This window comes from Hyla sarda, chromosome 1 (genome assembly GCF_029499605.1).
Source record: "Hyla sarda isolate aHylSar1 chromosome 1, aHylSar1.hap1, whole genome shotgun sequence".
Lineage (NCBI taxonomy): Eukaryota > Metazoa > Chordata > Amphibia > Anura > Hylidae > Hyla > Hyla sarda.
Genome location: NC_079189.1, coordinates 233384262 through 233405541, shown reverse-complemented (window position 1 = coordinate 233405541; position 21280 = coordinate 233384262). Strand labels below are relative to the sequence as shown.

The 21280-nt window shown below is 43.5% G+C and overlaps 1 long non-coding RNA gene across 1 annotated transcript in view; it reads left to right on the top strand.

Annotated features, from left to right (window-relative positions):
* The first annotated feature begins 360 nt into the window (after positions 1–360).
* LOC130366515 (uncharacterized) overlaps positions 361–21280 on the top strand; it is a 32134-nt gene continuing 11214 nt past the window's right edge. The window contains exons 1-2 of the long non-coding RNA XR_008891905.1: positions 361–414; positions 1123–1225. This is a non-coding gene — a long non-coding RNA (uncharacterized LOC130366515). The remainder of the gene's footprint in view (positions 415–1122; positions 1226–21280) is intronic.

The following is a 21280-nucleotide window of genomic DNA, read 5'->3' as shown; positions in this document are numbered from 1 at the left end:
TGAAAAGGCCTCTGAAAAATAAAAGAAGCGACTTTCACAGCACAGATCTTGATGAATCTCCCCCATAGTTTACAGAATATAGTCTTAGCATAGATATGTCAGAGGCCACTGGAACATATTTAAGTCCAAGTATTCTTTAGCTGAATGACCATAATGGAGTTCAGAAAAGAAGGAATCCCTATTGAGTTGAAGATTAGAGGGCTTCCCAGTAAAAACAATGGGGGAGATTTATCAAAACCTGTGCAGAGGAAAAGTTGCCCATAACAACCAATCAGGTCACTTCTTTCATTTTTAACAAGGCCTCTGCAAAATGAAAGAAGTGATCTGATTGGTTGCTATGGGCAACTGGGCAACTTTTACTCTGGACAGGTTTTGATAAATCTCCCTCAATGTTTTGCTGGACCATCTTTTACTGTAAGGTTCCTTATTAGCATATGGGTTCCTAGAATTCCTAAAGCTCTACTCTGTAAGTTTTGTGTTATTTGGCACATCTTGGCATTTGGAGAAGTCATGAGTAACTGTCTAATTTGTGCCATCTCTATCCTCAATACTTTCAAGGCAGCCTCTCAGTTTATCCAAGATATGTTCTGGTTCCTTCTTTGTTATAAAAGGGCAGCTTCATTTATTGTCTGTTTACTCCCATTTGCCTAGAGGTGAACAAAAGGCTATCTTAGCACTAAAGAGGAAATTTGGAGCAAATTATTTATTATTATAAAATATATTTATTAGATGATTATACCAGTCAGAGGTATTGTCCTTCTTATAGTCCCTTTTTAAGATAGTCTTTAGCTGTGGCAGTGTTAATGTATTTTATATATGTTCATATTCAGATCAGGACGTTTCAAAAAATTTTCCTCCATTTAATCTCTTATGTGATTTTTAGTATTTTTGCAAATCACATAATTAACCAAAAATTACCCCTTACCTCAGAAAATAGCTCAAAAATCTTGGCCAATGTGTGATCACCTCTTTGCTATCTGCAGTTTACTGCATCACTTGCAGCAGAGAGATCAGGATGGAATACAGGAAGTGGGGATGGGGATCTGATACTGCTATGTTCAGGAGAGGGGGGGGAAAGCCAGGGTCATGTACGTGAATTGTAATGAGTCAATCTGTTTCCAGGAGAATAGTTAAATTCTGTGTTGCTGTGACAAAGCCCAGGCCAATCTGGGGGCTTGGCTATGGAGCCAATTACATCTGGCCTCAGAGTCCACACCCTTCTCAGGTAAATATAACTATACCCTCTCCATTAGCTTCTGCATCACTCCTACATGATCCTTCCTGTGTACTTGACTTGACTCTTGGTTTTGTGACCCAACTATCCCACCAACATCTGTTTGTGTACTGCTTTTCTGTTTATTACCCTTTGTGTCCTGACCTGCTTCCCTGACCTCTGTACAATGTTGTTTATTGTTTAGGCCCTTATTACGCCCCTGCACTTACTAAGAACAGAGACCACTGTTCAATTGAGCACATGTTGTTTAGGGCGGATACTCAAGTAAGCAGGGAAAGTGGCTATGGGTGAGCTTAGGGCTTCACTTACTTCTGCTGGACATAACGTGCATTTTTTGAGCCTGTCCCTATCAAAACTCTGCCAAAGGGTAGGGCCACATGTGCCACAATTTGCTGCATATTTTGCTACACATTGAAGTCAATGGGTAGAAAAATCTGCTGCATGTTTAGCTACCCATTTCCTTCAATGGGTAAGAAAATATGCAGCAACAAATATCTAGAAAAATACGGCATGTGTGACCCTACAATTAAAGATAAATTAAGGCTTCCCTCTAATCTCAGCAGCAAGAGCAGTTCAATGCTTAGTATAACCTCCCAATTGCTGTGCTGTTGTTTCTTTTCTTTCAGCTTAGCACCTTGAAGGCCCATTACATCAGTAATCCTTTCTCACTCCACATGCTATGTATAGTACTGTATTATGTTAATTATCCCCGGGACCAGACTGCTCAGTTCAGCGCAATGTTACCAGCACTATATACAGTACTGTACTGTGAGTCTTTTTGGAACACAGCGCTTTCTCTAACAGCCGGTTTAATTATTAAGGATAGTATTCCAACTGAGCCTGTTCTCTCTTTGATTTGTGCACCCTCCTGCCTTTCTAAATGCAGATGTGTGATAGTGTTTTTCAGGGACAGACAGGGGATATGTTCTTCCTCTGTTTCTCCCACATCATCATCATCAAACAGACTGTTAATAGCATTTATATGGGGGACAGTAGATTCCAGATTTGCTTCTCTGTCACTTTAACATATTTGCTAATAGCAACCAGTTCATTGAATATTAAATCCAGCAAAAAACTAATGTCATTTCTCATGCTTTGCACATCCATTGTTAGTCTAAGGCTATGTTCACATGGTAAAATGTCTGTGCGGAATTCCACATGAATATTTCGCACAGACATACCGCAGAGTCCCATTGATTATATTTCCAAGTGATTCTAGAATCGGCATGTTCTGCCAGTCCTCCGCTGTCTGTGGAATATCCGCATGGAAATTTTCAGTGTGGACATTCCACTGGGAGAACATAGCTTAAAGGGGTACTCCGCCCCTAGACATCTTATCCCCATCCAAAGGATAGGGGATAAGATGTTAGATCGCCGCGGTCCCGCTGCTGAGGACCCCGGGGATCGCCCCTGCGGCACGTGCTATCATTACTGCACAGAGCGAGATCGCTCTGCACGTAATGACAGGCAATACAGGGGCCGCCCCCGTCAATACAAGTCTATGGGAGGGGGCGTGGCGGTTGTCACGCCCCCTGCCATAGACTTGCATTAAGGGGACAGGCCGCGATGTCATGAGGGGCGGAGCCATGACGTCACAGTGCTCCAGACCCTGTATCACCCGTCATTACGCACAGAGCGAACTCGCTCTGTGCAGTAATGATGGCGGGGTGCCGCAGCGGCGATCCCTGGGGTCCCCAGCAGCGGGACCGTAGTGATCTAACATCTTATCCCCTATGCTTTGGATAGGGGATAAGATGCCAGGGGCGGAGTACCCCTTTAAGGCAGAATCTGCTATAACTGTACAGGATCTGACTGATAGGACAAAGCTCCTCACGCTGTATTGGGCACTCACAAGATATCAATAGGATGGCTGTCCTTTAGGCTATTTTCTAATGAGGGAATTTTACTTTGTTTCTCCCTGAATGATCAATTAATCTTATTTTCCTTGCCCTTTATATTGCAAACCTAATAAGTCAACATTGCATAATAAGTCAATAGTTAACATTGCAGTTGGGGTGTTTATTCTTTATTCACACTGCAATGAGAAATAAATATAAATCAATCATGGAGATTAGGACTTCATTTCTTCTAGGAATGTGGAGCTCTTTACAATATGTGCCTGATCATACTAATGTAGTAGTATTTAATAACAATCAAATCCTTATCCTATACAAGTACTGTAACTATGTTAGCGTGTAATGAACCTGATACTTTAGCAGATAACCAGATTATGACTAGAGCAATAATCACTGTGCCTGCAATAAGTAATGAATGAGAATCAGATAGATTAGAACATCCCTTCCCCTAGTAAAGTAGTCTTCAAAATATGAACCTCCAGATGTTGCAAAACTACAACTTCCAGCATGCCCAGACAGCCGTTGGTTGTCTGGGCATGCTGGAAGCTGTAGTTTTACAACATCCTGAGGTCCACAATTTGGAGAGCACTGCTCAGCACAGTGTATAGAGTGTATAGAGCTGAATATTTCAGCTTCCTTTAGCTTTGAGCTGAGCTAGACTGTAAAGTCCTGATGCCTTCAGTGCATTGTGCTGAATATTTTTGTTCCCTTTTGCAGCTCCTTGGCAGAGCTGATACACTTTAGAGTGCTGAGAGCTGATAGGTGTGTGTACAGTCTCAGCCAATCACAGCTCATCTCACACTGGACTGCTCTTGGCTGTGTGTAGCAGAGGGAGGAAGGAGGTTCTTCTCAGCAGGGCTTCAGATGATGTCACTCCTGCTGGGTAATGCTGTCTGTGGAGCTCAGTGAGACTGAGCAGTAGATACAGAACAATATCAAGGTAGCAAACTAAAACATAATAAAAATAAAAGCAGAGGGTAGGAAAATGGGAGGATTAAAAAAAAATATCAAGATCATGAAAGGTACTTTTTAAGATTAAAATTTTTTAGGTGTGGGTGATTCTATTAATCTGTTCCATGTACATTCAAAGGGAATTGGGCAACTCTGCTAACTGGTAACCATGACATATACCATTTGCAAAATAGCTTATCCCATTCAGTTGTCTTACAAAGGATTTGGTGACAAATTCTTACAAAGGATTTCGTGACAATAAAGGACCTCTCAATAAGGCTGTGTTCACACGTTGCAGCTAGCTAACAGTACTGCAACTAATTATGGTAACAATCATGGTAAAAATCTTATCATGTAAATTATTCAAATTGCAGTAGGATGCTCAATTTCTCCTGCAAATAAGGTAACTTGCTGCAAAAACGTATGCAGTAATTTGGTACAGTACCGCTAACAAACCACAACGTGTGAACACAGCCTGAGAGATGCAACAAATCTGAGATGTAACAAATCACCTTTCTTTTAAAAATCATGTCCTTAACCCCTTAACAACGCAGGATGTAAATGTACCTCCTGGTTCAGTGGTACTTAACGCACCAGGACGTAAATTTACGTCCTGTACATGACCGCGAGCACTGGGTTGGTGCTCTCATCATGCACAGGAGGTCCCGGCTGCTATCAGCGGCCAGATACCTGCCGGTAGTGGCAGACATGAGCAGTTGTGTTGATGTCCGCCATTAACCCCTCAGATGCCGTGATCAATACAGATCACGGCATCTGCAGCAGTGCGGACGGTAAGATGGATGATTTGATCGCCCGCGGCGCTGCCGCAAGTATCCGATCATCCATAATGGTGGACGAAGGTCCCCTCACCTGCCTCCAGCCATCTCCTGGGGTCTTCTGCTCTGGTCTGAGATCGAGCAGACCAGAGCAGAAGATCGACGATAATACTGATCAGTGCTATGCCCTATGCATAACACTAAAAAGTATTAGCAATGATTGCTTTAGACAGTTCCCTATGAGGGACATAAAAAGTGTAGAAAAAAAAGTAGGTAAAAAAAAAAAAGTTAAACATTTTGAAAAATCCCCTCCCACAATAAAAATGTAAATTGTCCCTTTTTCCCATTTTACCCCCAAAAGTGTAAAAAAAAAAAAAAAAAAAAAAAAATATATATATATATATATATATATATATATATATATATATATATATATATATATATAAACATATTTGGTATCAACGTATGGATCCCGTATGGTGAACGCCTTAAACATAAAAAAAAAAAAATCCAAAATTGCGGCTTTTTTCTCCCATTTGATTCCAAAAGAAATTCATCAAAAAATGATTAAAAGTTCTATATAAGCAAATGTGGTATGAATTAAAAGTACAGATCACGGCACAAAAAATGAGTCCTCAAAATGAGCTTATATCGAAAAATGAAAAATGTATAGGTCGTCAAAATAGAGGGATGTTAAACGTACTAATTTTGTTAAAAAGTTTGAGATTTTTTTAAAGCAGTACAATAATAGAAAAGTATATAATCAATGGTATTATTTTAATCAAATTGACCCACAGAATAAAGAAAATCTGTCATGTTTACTGTAAATTGTATAGCATGAAAACAAAACCTTCCAAAATTTGCAAAATTGTGGTTTTCTTTTAAATTTCCCTACACAAATAGTATTTTTTTTTATTTTACCATACATTTTATGGTAAAATGAGTGATGTTATTACAAAGGACAACTGGTCACGCAAAAAACAAGCCCTCATACTTGTCTGTGGATAAAAATATAAAAGAGTTATGATTTTTCGAAGGCAAGGAGGAAAAAACAAAATGGTAAAAATAAAATTGTCTGAGTTCTTAACCCCTTAAGGACCCAGGATTTTTCCGTTTTTGCATTTTCGTTTTTTCCTCCTTACCTTTAAAAAATCATAACTCTTTAAATTTTGCACCTAAAAATCCATAGTAGGCTGGGTTCACACTACGTTTTGTCCCATACGGGAGCGCATACGGCAGGGGGGAGCTAAAATCTCGCGCTCCCGTATGTCACCGTATGCGCTCCCGTATGCCATTCATTTCAATGAGCCGACCGGAGTGAAACGTTCAGTCCGGTCGGCTCATTTTTGCGCCGTATGCGCTTTTACAACCGGACCTAAAACTGTGGTCAACCACGGTTTTAGGTCCGGTTGTAAAAGCGCATACGGCGCAAAAATGAGCCGACCGGACCGAACGTTTCACTCCGGTCGGCTCATTGAAATGAATGACATACGGGAGCGCATACGGTGACATACGGGAGCGCGAGCTTTTAGCTCCCCCCTGCCGTATGCGCTCCCGTATGGGACAAAACGTAGTGTGAACCCAGCCTTAGGGCTTATTTTGTGTACCACCAATTCTACTTTGTAATGACATCAGTCATTTTACCCAAAAATGTACGGCAAAACTGAAAAAAAATCATTGTGAGACAAAATATTTTAAAAAATGCCATTTTGTAACTTTTGGGGGCTTCTGTTTGTATGCTGTAAATTTTTCGGTAAAAATTACACCTTTTCTTTATTCTTTAGGTCCATACGGTTAAAATGATACCCTGCTTATATAGGTTTGATTTTGTCGTACTTCTGGAAAAAATCATAACTGCATGCAGGAAAATGTATACGTTTAAAATTGTCATCTTCTGACCCCTATAACTTTTTATTTTTCCGTGTATGTGGTGGTATGATGGCTCATTTTTTGCGCCGTGATCTGAAGTTTTTAGCAGTACCATTTTTGTATTGATTAGACTTTTGATTTTTTCATGATATAAAATGTGACCAAAAATACACTATTTTGGACTTTGTAATTTTTGGGCACGTAAGCCATTGACCGTGCGGTTTAATTAATGATATAGTTTTATAATTTGGACATTAGTTTACTTTCATTGTAGAGGCGGCGTTCAACTTTGAACACCGCATCTAAAGGGTTAATAGCGCGTGGCACTGCGATCAGTGCCACGCGCTATTAGCCACGGGTCCCGGCCGTGGCCCCACGTTATAGAATGAGAGCGAACTCATGACGTACAGGTACATCATGGGTCCTTAAGGGGTTAAAGGGGTACTCCACTGTCCAGTGTTCTGGCTGTGTTTGGAACATTTAGTTCCGAATGCTATGTGCACGCTGCAGCAGTCGACCACACCCCCTTCTGATGTCCGGCCTTGCCCCCTCAATGCAAGTCTATGGGAGGGGGCGTGGCGGCCCCACACCCCCTCCCATAGGCTTGCATTGAGGGGGCGTGGCCTGACCCCCGCAGCGCGCGCACAGCATTCGGAACTAAATGTTCCAAATGCAGCCGGAACACTGGCCAGTGGAGTACCCCTTTAAGGCCCAAATGGACTGAGTCTTTAAGGGGTTAAAGGGGTAATTCAGTGGAAAACTAATGGTTTCAAATCAGTTATGAAGATTAGTAAATTACTTCTATATAAAACGTTAACCCTTCCAGTACTTATCAGCTACTGTATACTACACAGGAAGTTATGTAGTTCTTTCCAGTCTGAACACAGTGCTCTCCATGCAGGATAACGGTTTGCTATGGGTATTTGTCCCTGCTCTGGACAGTTCCAGACATGGACAGAAGTGGCAGCACAGAGCACTATGGTTAGACCTGAAAGAACTACACAACTTCCTCTGGAGCATACAGCAGCTGATTAGTTCTGGAAGGGTTAGGCTTTTTATATAGAAATAATTTACAAATCTATATAAATCTCTGGCATCAGATGATTTGAAAAAATGTGTTTTTCACGAAGTACGTCCACAGCATATTTCATGTAGCGGATGAGCCGACGGCAATCACAAGAGCAAACTCCTTGCTGCGGCTAGGTAGCTCTGTGTGCCCCCTTGTAGCAGACACTGTGTATACAGCGGGAAATCTGACGCTATGAGCGGACACACAGAGCTACCAAGCCACAGCAGGGAGCTCGTTCTTGTGAGTGCAATCAACACATCTGCAACGTGAAATACACTGCAGATCTGTGCTTAGAGTCCTTTATTTAGAATCATGCCTCTATGCAAAGAGAGGTTCTTAAAATGTTATTTTGAGTATGGATCTCATTATTTGCACAGTGCCCTGATTTCACTCTATTCCACACAGTTAAGCTAGTGCGGCTCTCAAAAGACATATTGTTAAAGCTAATAAAAAGTATTTCAAAGAGTTATAGAAGCAAATGGGAAATCCCATGAATGTGATGATTGCATTATTTAAAACCCTTAAAACACATATGTTGATCAAATATACCTTTCATACATGTAGGAAAATGTTATCCAAAGAGGGGAATTTGTGCAGTTTGAAGGACAATTAAGAAAAGAATATGACTAAACTCTACAGACTGAACATTTGATGTTTCGTAAATAAACACATATAATAAACAACAAAGATACAAAAACTTTCAAAAATTTCCATTTTCACCTGGAATAGCCCTGTCCATGTTCCCCACTAGTGCAAATGGATGCTTTAGAGAAGGGTCCCTGGCTCAGTCACAATCTTTCTCTATTAAATAGAGTTGACATGGTTTTAAATTACATGAATAAAAAAGTTCATGCAGTAATAGAAAGAAGTATTGCCCTACTAAGAGGGGCATTTACTAAGGGGTTTAGTCATTTTTTTCTGACTATTTTTGGCGCTAAATTGTCGCAATTGCGCCTACCCTATTTTTCGTGCGACTTTCTCTAGCAAGAGCTAGAAAGTAAAAAAAAATTGTTCTCGCTTGATTTACGCTAGTTTGCATTTTTGACTTGCAGTGGTCAGGTATTTATTAACTGCGACAGTCGCAGCTGCGCAATAAATAACGGCCGTAAAAATTTACTAAATTTACTCCAGCTCCAACATGAAGCAGGAAAAGCTACTGCCTCCCGGGCTCCGACATACTTTCTCCCCGCTATCCTCACTTCGCTACAGTGACACTGCAGTGATTTACATCCCCCCTCTCACCTGCCAGCGCCACACAACTCCCATCTGTCTGCTAACTGTTGCAAGACTACAAGTCCCAGCATGCCCTTACAGTGAGGACACACTGGGAGTTGTAGTCTTGTAGCAGTGGGAGCTGAGTGGCGCGGGCGGGAGACAAGGGGGGGATGTATATCAGTGTCCCCATAAATGAGGGTAGCGGGGAGGCAGTATGAGGAGCCCGGGCGGCTGCACTGTAAGGTCAGCCTGGGCTCCTGCATGCTGGGTGTTGTAGTTTTGCAACAGTTGGAGTGCCACAGTTTGCAGACCACTGGTTTATGGTCTGTAAACTGTAGTCCTCCAGCTGTTGCAAAACTAAACAGCTGAAGGGGACCGGCGAAGACGTTCACTTTCCCTTCCGAGGCTCCAGCAACGATCGGTGACGGAGATCGTCGGGCGGCACTGTTGCGCGGCAGTATCTTGCGGTAATGTCGTGCGGCGCTGGATCCTACGGTAGCCGGTAAGTTGCCCAAGCCCTAAAACAGTGTTTCCCAACCAGGGTGCCTCCAGATGTTGCAAAACTACAACTTCCAGTTTGGAAAACACTGTGCCCACCTTACTGTAAGGGCATGCTGGGAGTTGTAGTCCTGCAGCTGGGTGCAGGGGACAAGCTTGTCACTTGCCCACACATCTCCTGCACCACACAACTACAACTCCCAGCATGTCCTTACTGTAAGGGCATGCTGGCAGTTGTAGTCGTGCGGAGCAGGAGATGTGTGAGCAGGTGATAATAAATGTACTAACCCATTTTTTTTTCTTCTCATTTCAGATCCGTGTATCCTGTGGACTCCTTCGGATTCGGTAGACTACTTGGATGACCAGCGTTTTTCTTTGTTTGATCTTAATAAAATGGTTAACGAGGGCTTGTGGGGGAGTTTTTTTGTAATAACAATTTTTTAAAACCTGTTGTGTTCTTTTCTTACTTTACGTGACAGGCTTAGTAGTGGAAGCTGTCTTATAGACGGAGTACATTACTAAGCTGGGCGTAGCTTAAGCCACAAAAACAGCTAGCGCTAACCCCCATTTATTACCTCGGTACCCAACGCCACAGGGGTGCCAGGAAGAGCCAGTACCAACAAGCCCAGAGTGTCAAAAATGGCACTCCTGTGCCTAGGCGGTAATAGGCTGGCGTTATTTAGTCTGGGGAGGGCCAGAAACAATGGTCCTCGCCCACCCTGGTAACGTCAGGCTGTAACTGTTTGGTTGGTATTTGGCTGAGAATAAAAAAAGGGAGGACCCTATGCGTTTTTTTTTAAATAAATAATTAAATATTGAAAAAAAAACACATAGGGTCCCCCCTATTTTTATTCTCAGCCAAATACCAACCAAACAGTAACAGCCTGACATTACCAGGGTTGGATGAGGACCATTGTTACTGGCCCTCCCCAGCCTAAATAACGCCAGCCTGTTACTGCCTAGGCCCAGGCGAGCCATTTTTGACACTCCGGGCCTGTTGGTACCGGCTCTTCCTGGCACCCCTGTGGCGTTGGGTTCCGGGGTAATAATTGGGGGTTAGCGCTAGCTGTTTTTGTGGGTAACGCTAAGCTCTGGCTTAGTAATGGACTCCGTCTGTAAGACAGCTTCCACTTCTAAGCCTGTCCAGTAAAGTAAAAAAAAAAACACAACAGGTTTAAAAAATTTTTTATTACAAGCCCTCATTAACCATTTTGTTAACATCAAGCAAAGAAAAATGCTGGTCGTCGAAGTAGTCCACCGAATCCGAAGGAGTCCGCAGGATACACGGATCTGTAGAAGAAGTAACAAAAAAAAAAGTAAGAGTAAGTACATTTAGGGAGAAAAAACAGTGTTAAAAAATTTTTATAAACTCACACACACACACACTAAACGCCGTTTACCACTATTCTGAGCCATGACTTCAATTTAGTTATTGAATTATTTACATGTGGTGAAAAAGATAAAAAAAAAAAAACTCAAAAACAAAAGATCCAGAAGGAAACCTAGCAGCCAAACCTATTCAGACAGCAGGAAAAAGGAACAGACAATTTTTTCTACTGCATGAAGTAAATTTCCCACTTTTGCCTATGTGTGCCAAATTTATTAACGCCGTGCAACAATTTAGTAAATTTGTCGCACATAGTCAAAAATGAAGTAGAAAAAAACAGGCTAAAAACCAGACTACATAGTAAAAGATTAGTAAATGCCCCTATAAGAGAGTAGAGGATGCAAGGAATAGACTTTCTGTAGAAGTAGTAGCTGCAAATACAGTGAACAAGCTTAACCCCTTAAGGACCAGGCGCATTTTGTCCTTAAAGGGGTACTCCGGCGCTTAGACATCTTATCCCCTGTCCAAAGGATAGGGGATAAGATGCCTGATCGCAGGGGTCCCACCGCTGGGGACCCCCGTGATCTTGCACACTACACCCCATTAAAATCAGTCCCCGTAGCGTGTTCGCTCCGGGTCTGATTACTGTCGCTCACAGGGACGGAGCGTTGTGACGTCACGGCTCCGCCCCGTGTGAATGAGGTGCAGAATGAGAGATTGTGGGGGTTCCCAGCGGCGGGACCCCCCGTGATCAGACATCTTGTCCCTATCCTTTGGATAGGGGATAAGATGTATTAGGGCCAGAGTACCCCTTGAGGCATGCATGTGATAAGGCTATCCTTCATATAAGATAGGGCCAAACTATTGAAAATATTCAGAAAATGATGCAGGCTTGATAAGCTGAATGTTTTTTATCTGCTAATACTTTCTATGTTTCTATGTTTTTTGTGTGGTGCCCATGTAGAGGGTAGGTGGATTAGTTCAGGGGTAGATGAGATAGTAGTCCCTCTAAAAAAGTATTTTGTGTGGTAGCTTTGTGGCTGGCTGAACCTTGTATGTCCCCCTGTGGACTTGTAAATAGGAGTCTGCACAATAAGAAGTCCTTGACCCCACAGTACAATTTTATGAGGTGTCTAAGTGTTGCTGGTATGTGGAAATTACTTAAAGGAATGTTCACCTTTATGCTTCAATTCTTCCTTCTTTTTCAAGATTTGCATTTGCTGTACACCACTTTGGTGTTGCTGGTGTATCCACAGTGGTATGTGAAAATGACTTAAAGGGGTATTTCCATCTAAACTAATGAAGTTAAACTTGTAGGTAATGGCAAGCTTAATATTTTTCGCAATACTTACGGTACCTAAGCTCACGATACCTAAACTCACAACACCTAAGCAGCATTTAACTATTTGGAAACATTTTACAGCAGAACAACCACTGTTATAACACACCAACAGTTGATTGGGTACCAGGACACTGCAGATGCCCATAGCATCCAATCATAGCACAGCCTTCATGTATAAGGAGCACCATAGGACATGAGAGTAGTGCTTTGATTGGTTGCCATTTTTAACAAAAGCATTCTTACTTTTAGAAACATTTGTGAATGTTCATCTTTATGCTTCAATTCTTCCTCTTTTTTCAAGATTTGCACATGCGGTGAAGATTCAGTATTCACAGTAGCTAAAAACCCAGATATACCCATTACTGCTCACACAGTTACTAACTATCTTGGTGGCCAAGGGTAAGGGCGTGTGAACATTCTGTAAGTCTTAATAGTTGTCCTCAATTTATTAAACTCATGAATGAGAAGAAGAAGTCCTATTATTTAATCAATAATACTATACATGTATATCTTCAATGTTACTTGTGTGTACTAAGGATACCTGCATCATTTTATGTAACATGTGAGCGTACAATGCTCTTTAGTGTTAATCCACAAAGGGTTAAGGTAAGTTTAACTGAAAAGCCCAGTCTACCTCTCTCAGGATAGAAAACAGCCAAGGGCAACAGCGGATGACTAATGTGTAGAATATTGCAATTAGTATAGCAAGGTACTTACAGGGATCAAATTAAAAAATTCATTAACGTACGCACTTAATTAAGAAGCACTTTTCGGTATACATGATAAATTATGACACCTATTAAATCTTCTGGTACAAGCTGTAATGGCTTCTTTGCTCATAGGCAAAAATCTATTACTTTTAAGACTCTCAGAGCCCCAAAAAAGACTAACAGCAGCACGTAAAAGATTATTGAAAAAACAATGGCTTTCTCCTTCCAGAGTAAAAGAAAAGCTACATAAGCAGAAGACTGCATCTTGCAGCAGGAATGCCATATAAATTAAGCAAGATTGCTGCATGGCAATTTTGGCTTAGATTACTATAACAAATGACCTTGATATCCAGAATTAATCTCAAATACTAGGAATCTACAGATCTTTTCCTAGTTTCTTTTTTTTCCGTATGATAAGTACACAACTATAAAATATAATAACATTTATGTACTTGCTGGGGTATAAAAAAAACATGCCAACAAGCAGTAAGTTATACAAAAGTGTCATATGTTCCCTAATTGAAGAAATGAACACAAACGTCAAAAGAAAGGAAAAGCTCCCATAATTAGAGAATAAATAAGAATATTAAATTAACCATAGAATCGAATACAAATAAGAATCAGCAGCAGGTGAGTATATGTAGACTTGTTAAGCCCTTAAGGACCAAGCCCATTTTTATCTTAACCCCTTGGGGACGGAGCCCATTATGACCCTAAGGACGGGAGCATTTTTTGCAAATCTGACCACTGTCACTTTAAGCATTAATAACTCTGGAATGCTTTTACTTATAAATTTGATTCCGAGATTGTTTTTTCGTGACATATTCTACTTTATGTTAGTGGTAAATTTTCGGCGATACTTGCATCCTTTCTTGGTGAAAAATTCTAAAATTTCATGAAAAATTTGAAAATTTTGCATTTTTCTAACTTTGAAGCTCTCTGCTTATAAGGAATATGGATATTCCAAATAAATTATATATTGATTCACATATACAATATGTCTACTTTATGTTTGCATCATAAAATTGATGAGTTTTTACTTTTGGAAGACACCAGAGGGCTTCAAAGTTCAGCAACAATTTTCCAATTTTTCACAAATTTTTCAAAATCTGAATTTTTCAGGGACCAGTTCAGGTTTGAAGTAGATTTGAAGGGTCTTCTGGTTAGAAATACCCGATAAATGACCCCATTATAAAAACTGCACCCCTCAAAGTATTCAAAATGACATTCAGTCAGCGTTTTAACCCTTTAGGTGTTTCACAGGAATAGCAGCAAAGTGAAGGAGAAAATTCAAAATCTTCATTTTTTACACTGGCCTTTTTTTGTACACCCAATTTTTTAATTTTTACAAGGGGTAAAAGGAAAAAAATCCTCTCAAAATTTGTAACCTAATTTCTCTCGAGAAAGAAAATACCTCATATGTGGATGTCAAGTGTTCGGCAGGTGCACTAGAGGGCTCAGAAGCGAAGGAGCAACAATGGGATTTAGGAGAGTGAGTTTTTCTGAAATGGTTTTTGGGGGGCATGTCCCATTTAGGAAGCCCCTATGGTGCCAGAACAGCAAAAACCCCCACATTGCACACTATTATGGAAACGACACCCCTTAAGGAACGTAACAAGGGGTACGGTGAGCCTTAACACCCCACAGGTGTTTGACAACTTTTTGTTAAAGTCGGATGTGTAAATGAAAAAAATATACATATACAAATGTAAACATTTTGGAAACTACACCCCTCACAGAATGTAATAAGGGGTACAGTGAGCATTTACACCCCACTGGCGTTTGACAGATCTTTGGAACAGTGGGCTGTGCAAACAAAAAAATTAAATTTTTCATTTTCACGTACCACTGTTCCAAAAATCTTTCAGACCCTTGTGGGGCGTAAATGCTCACTGTACCCCTTATTACATAACACGAGGGGTGTAGTTTCCAAAATGGGGTCACATGTGGGTATTTATTTTTTTGCATTTATGTCAGAACCGCTGTAAAATCAGCCACCCCTGTGCAAATCACCAATTTAGGCCTCAAATGTACATAGTGCGCTCTCACTCCTGAGCCTTGTTGTGCGTCCGCAGAGCATTTTACGCCCACATATGGGGTATTTCCGTACTCAGGAGAAATTGCGTTACAAATTTTGGGGGTCTTTTTTTCCTTTTACCTCTTGTGAAAATAAAAAGTAAAGGGCAACACCAGCATGTTAGTGTAAAACATTTTTTTTTTACACTAACAGGCTGGTGTAGACCCAAACTTTTCCTTTTCATAAGGGGTAAAAGGAGAAAAAGCCCCCCAAAATTTGTAGTGTAATTTCTCCCGAGTACAGCGATACCCCATATGTGACCCTAAACTGTTTCCTTGAAATACGACAGGGCTCCAAAGTGAGAGAGCGCCATGCGCATTTGAGGACTAAATTAGGGATTGCATAGGGGTGGACATAGGGGTATTTTACGCCAGTGATTCCCAAACAGGGTGCCTCCAGCTGTTGCTAAACTCCCAGCATGCCTGGACAGTCAGTGGCTGTCCGGAAATGCTGGGAGTTGTTGTTTTGCAACAGCTGGAGGCTCCGTTTTGGAAACACTGCTGTACAATACGTTTTTCCTTTTTATTGGGGGGGACAGTGTAAGGGGGTGTATATGTAGTGTTTTACTCTTTATTAGGTGTTAGTATAGTGTACTGTTTTTAGGGTACATTCACACTGGCGGGTTACGGTGAGTTTCCCGCTAGGAATTTGCGCTGCGGCGAAAAATTTGCCGCAGCTCATACTTGAAGCAGGAAACTTGCTGTAAACCCACCCGTGTGAATGTACCCTGTACGTTCACATGGGGGGGGGGGGGTGGCAAACCTCCAGCTGTTTCAAAACTACAACTCCCAGCATGCACGGTCTGTCAGTACATGCTGGGAGTTGTAGTTTTGCAACAGCTGGAGGCACACTGGTTGGAAAACCTTCAGTTAGGTTCTGTTACCTAACTCAGTATTTTCCAACCAGTGAGCCTCCAGCTATTGCAAAACTACAACTCCCAGCATGCACGGTCTGTCAGTACATGCTGGGAGTTGTAGTTTTTAAACAGGTGGAGGCACACTGGTTGGAAAATACTGAGTTGGGTTCTGTTACCTAACTCAGTATTTTCCAACCAGTGTGCCTCCAGCTGTTGCAAAACTACAATTCCCAGCATGTCTGATCACAGAAGGGCATGCTGGGAGATGTAGTTATGCAACAGCTGGAGGTACGCAACTACAACTCCCAGCATGCCGAGACAGCTGTTTTCTGTGTGGGCATGCTGGAATTTGTAGTTTTGCAACATCTGGAGTGCTACAATTTAGAGACCACTGAAAAGTGATCTCCAAACTGTGGATCTCCAGATGTTGCAAAACTACAACTCCCAGCATGCCCAGACAGCAAACAGCTGTGTGGGCATGCTAGGAGTTGTAGTTTTGCAAGATCTAGAGGGCAGTATAGAGATCACTGTGCAGTGGTCTCTAAACTGCAGACCTCCAGCTGTTGCAAAACTACAAATTCCAGCATGCCCACACAGCAAACAGCTGTCTGGGTATGCTGGGAGTTGTAGTTTTGCAACATCTGGAGGGCTACAGTCTAGAGACCACTATAGTGGTCTCAGACTGTAGCCCTCTAGATGTTGCTAGGCAAATACTCAATGGCTTCCGTCGCATCCGGGAGCCGTCCTCTTCTGCCGCATGCCGCCGCAGATCTCCGTCGCCGCCGCCGATCCCCGTCGCTCCGCTGCCTCCGGAGGGGTAAGTGGACGTCGGCGCCCGGTCCCCTTCGGTTCCCCGTTCTGCCCCGCCTATTGTGGGTGGGCAGGACGGGGAAAACAAAAGTAAACCCCTCCGCCCCAGATCTGCTATTGGTGGTCGCGTCTAGACCACCAATAGCAGAGATAGGAGGGGTGGCAACCCTGCCACCTCACTCCTATCGCTTTAGGGGGATCGTGGGTGTCTTAGACACCCGCGATCCCCCTTCTATTCCGGGTCACCGGGTCACTATAGACCCGTAATGACCCGGAATCGGCGCAAATCGCAAGTGTGAATTCACTTGCGATTTGCGCCGATCGCCGACATGGGGGGGTCTAATGACCCCCCTGGGCATTTGCACGTGGTGCCTGCTGATAGATATCAGCAGTCACCCCGGCCCGGTCCCCGCCCGGCGCGCGGCGGGGGCCGAAATTCCCACGGGCGTGTGGATACGCCCTTCGTCCTTAAGTACCAGGACGCAAGGGCGTATGCATACGCCCTTCGTCCCCAACAGGTTAAAGGGGTACTCCAGTGGAAAACTTTTTTTTTTTTTAAATCAACTGGTGCCAGAAAGTTAAACAGATTTGTAAATTTACTTCAATAAAAGGAGTAGGAGAAAATCCCCATAGCAAACATTTGCTGCTCTGGACAGTTCCTAAAATGGACAGATATGTCAGCAGAGAGCACTGTGCTTGTGATGTCATCAGAGAGCTCTGTGTCACCAAAAGAAAAGAATTTCCTCTGTAGTATTCAGCAGCTAATAAGTACTGGAAGGATTGAGATTTTTTAATAGAAGTCATTTACAAATCTGTAAAATTTTCTGGCACCAGTTGGATAAAAAAATAAATAAAATAAAAAGTTTTCCACCGGAGTACCCCTTTAACCCCTTAAGGACCAAGGGCGTACAGGTACGCCTTTGCTCCCTGGTACTTAAGGACCAAGGGCGTACCTGTTCGCCCGTGGGAATTCCGGTCCCTGCCGCGCGCCGGGCAGGGACCGGACCGGGGTGACGCGCCAATGCCCAGGGGGGTCATCAGACCACCCCATGTAGGCGATCGCCGAAAATTGCAAGTGAATTCACACTTGCGATTTTCGGCTATTCCGGTGATGCGGGTCACGTGTGACCCGCTGACCCGGAGATACAAGGTGATCGGGGGTGTAGGATACACCCCCTATCACCATCTGTATCTATGGGGAGGTGGCGATTTCGTCAACCCCCCAGGATCGCTGCTATTGGCCGGACGGGGAGGGGTTAACGGCCCCTTCTCGCGGCTCTGCTTGCTCCCTGAGTTCATTCAGCGGCCAGAGCTGCGAGAAGGAGCCAGGGACCCCCCCCCCTCTGTGAAGATCGGAGCCCCTCACAGAGGAAGACCCCCCTTAGAGCAGGGAGAGAGTACAGCCCCAGGGACAGGTAGGGTTAACCAGTAAAATAAAGTTAAAAAAAAAGTGTAAAGAAAAGTTAACATTTCCCCCCCCCCTGACCCCCTGATAGGACCTAAAGGGTCCGCAAAATTTTTTTACTGTGACCCGGGCCCTATTAGGGATTCAGGGCGCTGCATTTGGGCATTTTTTTTTTTGGGCCGCAGCGCTTCCCCTCCCCCCCCCCATACAGTTAGTTACACCAATCATACACACTACATACTCACCCCCCCCCCCCCCACCATAGAAAAAAGGCGATGGCAGCGGAGGCATAAGCTTTTCTTGCCTCCGACTCCGAATCTGTCAGTGAGGACGATGAAGATCCAATATTCCTGTGTTCTTCATCGTCCTCCTCATCATCTAGTACTGATGATGAGTCACCTATACGGCGGCGGAGACGCCGCCAGACGAGGCCACACACCCCCCATGATAGTGGCCCGGTGAACGGCACTAGTGCGAGTGGTGATGCTGCTCGTACTAGGAGTCCGACCCCCCAGACAAGTTTACCGGAGCCCCCTTCCGGTGAACCTGTCTGGAGACCCCCAAAGGCTTATCAGTCACGGGTTCCGGAGTTTGTTGGCGACTCCAGAATCCGGATTGACAATTCTGGATTCACTGAAATTGACTATTTCAGTTATTTTTTCAGTGACAGTTTTGTCAATCTAATGGTGGAGCAGACGAATCTGTACGCCAGGCAGTTCATCGCCCACCACCCTGATTCTGTTTTGGCCAGGCCCAATGAATGGTACGCCATTGATGCAGCAGAGATGAGGAAATTTTGGGGCCTCTTGCTGCATATGGGCCTGGTCAAAAAACCAAGTGTCAGACAGTACTGGAGCGGGGACATCCTCTACCAGACCCCGCTTTACAGTATGGTCATGGCACGGAGGCGGTTCAAGGCCATTCAGAAATGCCTGCATTATGCAGATAATGCGGCATGTCCGCCCCGAGGTGATCCCGCCCATGACCGGCTTCACAAAGTGAGGCCGGTCATCGATCACTTTGGGGCCAAATTTTTGGAGGCCTACGTACCCCTCAGGGAGCTCTCGGTTGATGAGTCTCTTATTAGATTTAAGGGGAGACTCATCTTCCACCAGTATATTCCCTCGAAGCGGGCGCGGTATGGCGTGAAGCTCTATAAACTTTGTGAGAGTACCTCCGGGTACACTCTCAAGTTTAGAGTGTATGAGGGACGAGATTCCCTTATTGAACCCCCAGATTGTTCCCCCACTCTGGGTGTTAGCGGGAAAATCGTTTGGGAGCTTGTGCACCCTTTGCTGGATAAGGGTTACCACGTGTACGTGGACAACTTTTATACCAGCATCCCTCTCTTCACATCCCTTGCCGCCAGATCCACGTCCGCTTGTGGGACCGTGCGGAAAAAACAGAGAGGCCTCCCTCTAAATTTTCCGCAGACACCTATGCCCAAGGGGAAGTCCCGTGCCCTTACCCATGAAAACCTGTTGTTGGTCAGGTATAAGGATAAGAGGGATGTCCTTATGCTGACCACTATTCATGGTAACGGCAGCTCACCTATCCCTGTGCGAGGTACCACAACACCGGTCCTCAAGCCCGATTGTATTCTGGACTACAATCGGTATATGGGGGGAGTTGATCTTTCTGGCCATGCGGAAAACATGGGTATGGTACATAAAAATTGCGGTCTACTTGGTACAGGTTGCCATGTACAACGCTTTTGTACTGTCCCAGTACGCTGGCAACACAGGGACATTCCTCCAGTTCGAAGAAGAAGTCCTAAAGGTCCTGATCTTTGGCGACCGGGAAAGAGCAGGCCAGACTTCCCAAGGAACTGGAGTTATGGGTGCCAGGATCGTCCCAGGCCAACACTTTCCAGGTGAAGTCCCCCACACTGGAAAGAAGGGACGATCCCCGAAAAAATGCAGAGTGGGGGATTCGGAAGGACACCACCACTCAATGTGATACTTGCCCCGATCATCTGGGCCTCTGCATTAAACACTGCTTCAGGGAGTATCACACTTCCATGCAGTACTAAATTTTCCCTTTTCATTTTAATTTTCCATAATTTGACCCCAATGTACCATGTCCAGAGTACATTCCAAATTTTAACACAATAAAACCACTAAATTGCCCAAAAAACTGATCTTAAAAAAAAAACTGATGAGACCTCTGGGGGTATTTTTTTCTCTGGGTCATAGATTACTGAGTCACTATCATCGGGGACTTTTTTTGTTGCCTCAAATGCGCAGCTCTCTCTCCACCTGAGCGTGGTGCGCATTTGAGGCAACAGGTTAGGGACGGCCACACACGTCACATTCCCAGAATGATGATTCAGAGCATAGGGTTTGGGGCGGGCATATTTTTTAGTTTTGGCTATACTCTGGGTCATCATTCTGGGAACATAACCTGTTTTATAATGTTATGTCCCACTGTACCCCATTTTAGTTATTTAGTGTACCCCAGTTATTTACCCCATGTAATGCCCCTTGAGGGGGGGTCCCACTGTTCTGGCTCCATAGGCCGCAACGCAGAAGCTCAGGGCCCCTGAATGCGATCTGCTTCTCTCAGACCAGTGTGCAAGCTGTTTACGCCCAGACTTGAGGTATGTCCTTACTCCAAAAAAATGTATTTACAAACTTACGGTGACATTTTCTCCTTTTACCACTTGTGAAAATGAAAAATTTGGTGTAACCCCAGCATTTTAGTGTAAAAAAATCCAATTGTTCATTTTCACATCCCACTTCATGAATATTTATCAAACACCTGTGGGGTGTGAAGACTCACTGTACCCCTTGTTATGTTCCTTGAGGGATGTAGTTTCCGAAATTGTATGCCATGTGTTTTATTTTTAATTTTTTTTGCTTTCCTTTCACCATAGGGGCTTCCTTAATGTGACATGCCCCCCGAGCAAAATTTGCTTCCAAAAAGCCAAATATGACTCCTTCTCTTCTGAGCATTGTAGTTCGCCCATAGTGCACTTCAGGTCAACTTATGGGGTACCTCCATACTCAGAAGAGATGGGGTTACAACTTTTGGGGGGTATTTTCTGCTATTAACCCTTGCAAAAATGTGAAATTTGGGGGGAAACACATTGTAGTGAAAAAATAATATTTTTTTTTTACATATGCAAAAGTTGTGAAACCCCTGTGAGGTATTAAGGCTCACTTTATTCCTTGTTACGTTCCTCAAGGGGTCTAGTTTCCAAAATGGTATGCCATGTGGTATTTTTTGCTGTTCTGGCACCATAGGGGCTTCCTAAATGCGACATGCCCCCCAAGCAAAATTTGC